Source organism: Mytilus galloprovincialis, chromosome 10 (assembly GCF_965363235.1).
Source record: "Mytilus galloprovincialis chromosome 10, xbMytGall1.hap1.1, whole genome shotgun sequence".
NCBI lineage: Eukaryota > Metazoa > Mollusca > Bivalvia > Mytilida > Mytilidae > Mytilus > Mytilus galloprovincialis.
The window spans coordinates 28,519,772-28,528,351 of record NC_134847.1 but is presented as its reverse complement, the minus strand read 5'-3'; the positions used below and the strand labels follow the sequence as shown (position 1 = coordinate 28,528,351).

At 30.8% G+C, this 8,580-nt stretch overlaps 1 long non-coding RNA gene across 1 annotated transcript; it reads right to left on the bottom strand.

Annotated features, from left to right (window-relative positions):
* Positions 1-1,561: 1,561 nt before the first annotated feature.
* LOC143047325 (uncharacterized) lies at positions 1,562-8,076 on the bottom strand. Its single transcript, XR_012969496.1, has 5 exons — positions 7,798-8,076; positions 6,666-6,971; positions 4,330-4,434; positions 3,655-3,700; positions 1,562-1,617 (listed from the first exon to the last, which is right to left on the bottom strand). It is a non-coding gene; the product is annotated as an uncharacterized LOC143047325 (long non-coding RNA).
* Positions 8,077-8,580: the final 504 nt, after the last annotated feature.

Sequence of the window (8,580 nt, the reverse complement as noted above, 5' to 3'; positions counted from 1 at the left end):
ATTAAAAGTGTGTTGTCTAAATTCCATTAGAGTTTATTCCTGTTACAAGTAAAAAATGGCTGGCATGGTATAAATTGAACATGCACAAAGCTGTGGAAGAATATTGGAGAAGAGTCACCAATAGTGATGAATGTTAGGTGGAAATTGAAATTGTTAATCGTGGCTTGAGATGGCCTGTTGGGGAATTGACTCATTCATGCTTAATTCCTAGCCCTGGGACACGTTTAAGTTTGGTGATATGGGGCTGCATAACCTTTGAAGGTAGTGGCACTCTTATTGGCGGGTACAATGCGTGGTGTATGGGAAATAACTCTTCATATTAAATTATATGAAAAGCAAATGTAATTGCATGTTATACCATCTCCGTTTTGTATATATCTGACAAAAATGTTCGATGGCAAGGCACAATTCCGTGATAATATTTGACCGAAAAGAGTGTTTTTTTTCAAATTTGCTTTTTTTTTATCATAAAAACTGTTTTATTGTTGTCACATGCAGTGATAACAAATAAGAGACAGGAAAACAAATACACATTTATCCTGAATTTGCCAGTTAACAATTAACTATATGATTCTTGAAAGTAATTTTAAAATTGCCTTTTCAACAGCTTTTTGTTTTAAACATGTTAAATACAAAATATCGAAATCAAGGTAAATTCAAAAAGTAAAATGACACAAAAAAAAACCATTGAACTCCAAGGAAAATAAAACAATAAAAAAATCAGGCTTTCGAAGCACATATTTTAACCCACCCTCACCAGGAACAATCGAAGACAAAACCATATAACTTTGATTAGCAAAAACAGCACGTAAAGAGCAAGCGATCAAAACGGTAAATACAATTTAGTTAACAAATTTGATGAAGACTGTAAACTTTGATTAAAACTTAACTTGCGACATAGCATCTATAACTCAAAAACATCTTTTTTGTTTTGCAATGTTTACACTGAAGTGGTGTCTTTCATGTATTTTAAAACCTTTGGTGAACCTTTTAGGAAAGGACGGGACGTCCCACAAAGTATTAGCAGCTGCACCATGTGCAAGGACTTAAATATCGTAAGAGCTGAGAAATGCACATCCTCTTTTTATACTAAGTTTAACTTAAAAGTGTGCCGAAATGTATTACGAAATGTTTTTAAAGGGTATATTATTTTCACTATATAAATCAGCATTATGGAGTCATTCAATTGATATATTCTTATTTTTTACCGCTTCACCACATAACTGTATTTACCTGTGACAACTGGATCTAGATTTCTCTCCATCTTCGTTAGATATGAAAAGGAATGACATATTTAATAAACGTACAGGAATTGAGATTGTACAGAAAATACGAAAATGCATTTTGTTTAATCAAATGTAATTAATGTGATGCACTTTGGCTGTATCAAATTAGATGTTGTATCATCCGAAACTATTTTTACAAACGAAAAGATAATAAATGTGTTCAAAAATTCTATTTGTCAAATGTATGTGCTATACTTTTTTATGATATGTGTCAATAACAAGTAATTTGATTTTATTTCATGATCTTACATACTAATAGCTTTCATATAACAAACCTGCAGTATAATTGGAGCCACCAGCAAAACTAACCGACATTGAACTTCCACATGTTCTACAAATATATATTTGTTTTGCATGATGAATGAGAACAAAAATATCTTATTTATTTATAACATAAACAAAACCATGTTACCTAAATATTGATACTTTCCCCAATTAATATTAATAACATATTAATGTGAATGCAGTTTTTATCTGTATAAATCTATGTTTTTTCAATGAAATATATTTATTCATATAGAATTATATGGTTAAGTTAAGTTTAAGTCTACCGATTTGTTGAAACATTTCTGTTAACATAATTTTACACAAAAGCGTTAGGTTGATGTGGATTTATGTCTTACTTGCATATCAAAACAATCCTTGTCAAATATATCATGATTGTAGTTGTTTATGATGAGTATTATGTAGACGAAACGCGCGTCTGGCGTATTAAATTAGAATCCTGGTACCTTTGATAACTATTTATACAGGCGTAAGTTTACAGAAGACTCACGAGTGCGTTTGTGTTAAAAAAAAGTTATCGACCAAATAAAGTTCAAAGATGAAGAACATTGAGCACAAACAATTTCAAAAAGATATTTGCAAAATAAATTTAAGGAATGAAAATCTTTAGAGATTAAAATAGTTTTATAAATAGTTAATGTATAACCATATGAGTGAGAGTCGCAGAAAGTTCAACTACTTGGCTGACAATACCTCTAAGAAGAAAATCCTTCCTCAGCATTGGCACCGGCTCAAAGCTTGTTAAAGACCTTAATAAAAACACCAGCCTTATTATGTTGTAAACTCGACGCACAATTTTGGCATCAAAAACAAAACTTTATATATTTCTGAGGATTTTTAAGTAAACTCATTATAGATACAAGGATAAAATTGTGTATGCCGGATGCGCGAATCGTCTACAAAATGACTCATCAGTGACACTTAAAGCCAAAAAAAAGAGGCAAAATAAAGAATGACGTTTAAGTGATTTGAGGACAAATGTGTTCACCAGATCAATTTATATGTATAATAACAGTGAATTCAAATGATTGAATACAATCCTTCAGTAATTTAATACTAAATAAAAAGTCGACAATGACAAAAAAACATCATCAATGAAGCTCAAATTAAGAAAAGTTAACAGACCAACAAAATTAATAAAGAAGAGCTTTGACGAATTCATATTTCAAAAGGTGATGTCAAACACAACAGTTACTGAAATAATTATTCTCAGGGTTGAAAATCTCACGTTGTTTGAACAATCTTGCAAAATTCGAATAAGTAGAAGCTTTACTAACAGTTATTTAGACAAATAAAGTAAGAAGTTGAAGAACATCAAACACTGGTAATTCCAAAAATGTGTTTTAAACTACAGTAATTGATCTTTGGAGTAAAATATCCGTATAACATAAACATATCAATGATATTTCATATCAACAGAGAAGTGCTCACAAATAGGTTCGTAGAACCTAGCCTATATATTCAGACACAGGTTATGTGCATTTTATCATTACTTGTAGTATAAACTCGAGTGTAAAGTATCAAGAAGAATTGTCAAAAGTTTTGTGTCGACATGATATTTTATTACAGATCTTAAACATCTATTTAAAAAGAAATCACATCATATCTAGAAACCGAAGGATATTAGCCAATTGAAACTAGTGCCTTTATATTAGAGTATTGTCAATTTGCTTTCGCCTTTCTTTTATTCACGATTCTGTACCTGACTATAATTTATTTCTCATCAATTTCGTACCATATGATTTAACTGAACTTAGAAGACGTTTTAAATCGGATTAACCATTATGGAAAGATGTACCTTGTAATCATCTACATTGTATTCATTTTGTAAACTACTTAATCTTAAAAAAATATTTCGATACTGTAAAAGGTTTAAAAAAATCATCATTATACATCGAAACAAAACCTTGTTCTATAAAAGCTCTTGAGCAATACTTTAGTAATGATCTCTTGAGTTGAAATATCTTTGGATGGATGTCCCTTTACCTATTCCAGTCAACAGAATTTTAATGATTTTTGTTTGTAATATATTACTCTGAATCAAAGTATGACTACAATCGTATCCATGTACAACGTAACAAACCTTCTAGATCGTAATCCCGAATTTAACCAGCCTTGATTCTTTCTACCTACGAAACATTAAATATAATCGTTTTTTATGTTTTGTCGACAAATAGATGTACTACCATCAATACCATAAAGAACACATGGTAGTTGTTTTCCTAAATCGGAATAACATGATAAATTTTGCTTAAATCGTTATGACATGATATCAAAAATGCACGAAAATAAAATTAAAATTATTAAGATAACACCTTAATTGTTATTTAATTTGACTTTACTATGTTATATGTATTGTCTGATTACAATCTTACATTTATTTTATTTTTCAATACATAAAATGAATAGAAACTTTAATATAACAATATAGTTAAGCTATCATTTATACCAAGAATCCTAATATTGGTGCATACGACGAATTCGTGTTGTAATATATTGGATTTCGTGTTGTTTCTTAATTATTATTTATAACTGTTGATGTAAATGTCCTTTGGATTTGTGATTTGGATTTGTGAGTCTTTGTTTACTCCTTGGTTTTGATTGTTATAGTACTTTTAATAAAGCAATTAACATTAAAGCATGAATAGCAATTTCCTTTCTAGTTGAAACAAAATGTGCATTGACTTAAGCGATTATAAGTAGTTAAATAGGGTGACTCAATTGTGAAAATTAAGATATACATGTCGTTGCATCTTACCATTATAAACGAGTTTGATTGATAGGATACAAATAACAACAACAGCAAGTACAGCGACAATAGTTACAGGAATTATGACCGTTTGGCTGCTTTTTTCATCATGAGCTGAACAAAAAGTAAAGTACAATATTAATAAATTCACGAAATTGAAAGCATATAAAGCGTACAATTATTAGAAAACAATTAGAACAACTTATCAACAACAAATCAAAAATGATACTGTACATTGTAAAACATAAACATATCAATGATATTTCATATCAACAGAGAAGTGCTCAAAAACAGGTTCGCACAGGGAAAAAAACACATTTTATCATAGTAGGTAAAAGTCCAATTTCATAGGTACATGACGATTATTACTTTAGTTACTGTAGATTTATTATTTTTAGATGGATACAAATTTTCGTTGGTTTCGTTGGAACAGGTAAACCACGAATTCAATTGTTCAACGAATATCATATGTTCAATAGCTATATATAGTCTTTGTATACAGAGGTTTGCAAAACAACAAAATCAAATATCTACGAATATGCAAGTTTTCATCAATCAACGAAAATTGATACCCACGAAAATAAATGAATCCACAGTAATACTAATTAAAATGTGATAATGTGATGATGTGATAATGATAGAAGTTAAATCTGTTATTTATATTAAGTATTTGACTTGTTCATGTTGTTCATATTTTTTCCGATGTAATCAACAGGATACATATCAACACAACTAACGATAATATTATTGAAAATCGTATAATAACGTCTTTTGACCCAAAATCAAAAGGCTGAAAAACAAAGCCGTCTTAATCTATACTAGGCAAAAAAAAGAAACGTTACATTGGTTTTTAATTTGAAAAAAAATCAAATATATATTAATCTCAAATATATTCAAGATTAAAATTAGCAACCTGAATGATTTATCTGTCAGATTTCCTCATTTGCAAAAATATCGGAATTGACGTGACGACAATTTCTGATTTGAAACAAATAACCTTTTTTTTTAAGATGGAATCGAGTTTTTCTTCTGTCATTCATTGTATCGAACACGATTGTTAACAAAAGGTCGCATTAAAAACAAAGTTACACGTTAATAAACTCATCGTAGATACCAGAATTAAATTTCGCATTGACGACAGACGCGCATTTCGTCCACAAAAGACTCATCAGTGACGTTCGAATCCAAAAAAGGAAAAAAGGGGGAAAAAACGCACGAAGTTGAAGAGCATATAGGACCAAAATTCCTAAATGTTTTGCCAAATACAGCTATGGTAATTTGATTAATGTCCCGTCTACGCCACAATGAGAGGGAACAAGCTATTTGGATGTTTGCAGCAGGAGTGACTCAAGTGCAGGTTATAAGTCATTTTAATGTCTATAGAATGACTATTGCAAGGCTTACGAATCGTCTAAGAGATACGTTCCTCTCCGGAATCGATTTGTAAACGCGTCACAAACTCCACGTCAAACCAGTGGAAGACATAACAACAGAATATCTGCTCAAAAAGCTCGTTACCGATTGCGTCAAGTTAGTCTAATGTTTCTCCAAAGACATTGTGTAAACCACGTCTATCACCAAGACAACACCCGTCGTCACATGGCACACATTTTGATGACCTTTTTGTGAATAATCATATGCGTGTGTTGCCATGGCCAGTAATGGTTCCAGATTTATCGCAAATTGAACATCTTTGGGACGAACATGGACGACGTATCAGAAATAGCCAAAATCCGCCGACAACGCTCGTCCAACTCCGAACAGCACTTTTTATGGAATGGAACAACATCCCTCAAGACTTTATTTGACTCTTATTGATTCAATGTGACGAAGGTGTTAGGTGGTCATAAATTCTAGAGGTGGTTGTAAATTCAAGAGGTGGTTATACAAGGTATTGCCATGTTAACATAAATTATGTTTTCGTCCTGTTAAAATTGTCCAAAAATGTGCAATATTGTTTTAAATAGAGAAGACTTGTTAGTGTTCTATTTAAAATGATACCAGCTAACTGTTCCATTTAGTTATTGTTATCAGTTATTTTTTGTTATAAAAATAGAAATGATCTTAAAGGCATGTTACGTTTCTTTTTTGCCTAGTAGATAAAACATGGAATCAAATTAGTTGATGTAAATGTAACAGAGACAATGTTATAAAGCGATTTTAATCGACAATAGATACTTTATCTTAATGCAGTTCGTAAAGAGGCAGTTTTGACATCTGCTATTATATGTACTGGCCATGGACACTGTTTACATCCAAACAAACAACAAGGATGATATTTATATTCATCTTTTTACTCTTAGAGAGAAGCATTGAGGTTCATATGATTATCAATAAAGGCTTACATTGTTTGTATGTACCAGTGGTGTTACAGTGTTCAGTTGTAGTTGATTCTCCAAATAGATTTGAAGCAATAATTTGAAAATAATACATCGTTTTCTCTCGTAGTCCGTTCATTTCATATTTAAGAGATTTTCCTATGCCAGGATCATCTAAGTAGTTGGATTCCCTCTTTTCAGCACCATTTTCGTCAGCCCAATATTGAACCTTGAATCTTTGAATATCTCCACCATTGTACATTATTGTCCAAACTATATTCGCAGTTGTGCTTCCACAAAATAAATGCAAAACAGAAGGTATATCTGGCTTTGCTGAGACAAAATAAAATTACAATTAAAGACCATATGCAACAAAAAGAATCACTTATTTATTAAAGTAATAACAAATAAAATGTATTTATCCCTAACAAAAAAAGAAGAAATCGCTCAAAATTTTATTCTAGTTTTTAAAAGTATTGAATTCATTGAACGAATCTGCTATTCACAAACAATCAATAATTTATTTTGTGCAATAAATTTTGAATAGTGCGCTTTGAAGCTTCCAATATATGAATGTAAAAGAATATGCATTAAAAATCATGAACCTGTCATCATCGGTTAGTTCTTTGATAGCTACAAATGCTTCTATGCCGACATAAAAAAAAAAAATTTTTTAAAGATTATAATATATATTCATAATTTACGTTTTTTTTATGATTCGTCTTTTGCTTCTCTTTAATTGCTAATAATTACAATAGATGTATGTTTCATTACAATACGTTATTCTGATTGGCTAACTGCACATCATGTGTTATTCCTTAAGCAGTTGTATCACTCAACAAAACTTTTCATTCATGATGACACGAGGTCCCACAATAAAGTGCACAATCAGGTAAATAAAATAAAAACTTGATAAAAGGCGTGTTTTCATGATCCTATAGGTAAAAATGTAATTATAAGTATTGAATGCTTTTTTTGTAACTTTATACGGTTGTAAAAGCGTTGACCGTGCGCACATTTTAAGTATGAAGCGCTTCCGCGCTTCATACAAAATGTACTTCGGTCAACGCTTTTACACCCCAATATATTTACAAAAAAGAGCATTCAATTCTTAAATGCAGAATCTTCTCTATATATACATAAACAAATACAAACATACTTTTTTCAACGACATTTATATTAATGCTTTTGCTTCCAGCATCATTGACTGCGTTTATAGTGTATTGTCCGAGATCAGTTTTCTGTACCGTTGGGACCAACATATTTGTTATCACAGTACTTCCAAAAACATGTGTTGAGAAATTACGTTTCGTATCAAGATGGTACCAGTTTAATAAAGGATATGGAAATGCAATTAGACGAACAGTTAAATTCAAACTCTCATTCAATGCAACAGCAATTTTATTAGGAAGGCTTGAATAACGGTTATCTGTACGCGGACTACCTGTAAATAAACACATTTCCAGGATAAATTGGTTAACATTGGTAAACAATTGTAAAAAGAAACAATACTAAAAACATGCAGGATAATTGATATACTTGTCGCAACCATTGTGTTCCTTCTGGAAAGAACAACTTGCTGTTAGATCTTATTCAGTGATGTCACAATCGCGAGAAATTAATAGTTTAAACAGTAAGAACTTTTATTTAAATATCTTTTTTGTAAGTATCAACATTGTATCAAGGAAAACATTTATGCAAAGGCAGATTTGCTTGCATGAGGACATAGACATGGACATTTCGCAATTGCAAAGCTGAAATGATTTTCGTTGTTGTTCTTTTTTTCCCAACAGACAATGTTATTTTCAAAATGAAAGTCTATTTATGATTCTGGATCTTCCATGTTTGTGACATTTCTTTTTGAAGTTCTATGTGAGAGTTTAATATGAGGCAGGCATTACCTGTAAATGGGGACGAAGTCTGTATGAATTATTTTTTTGTA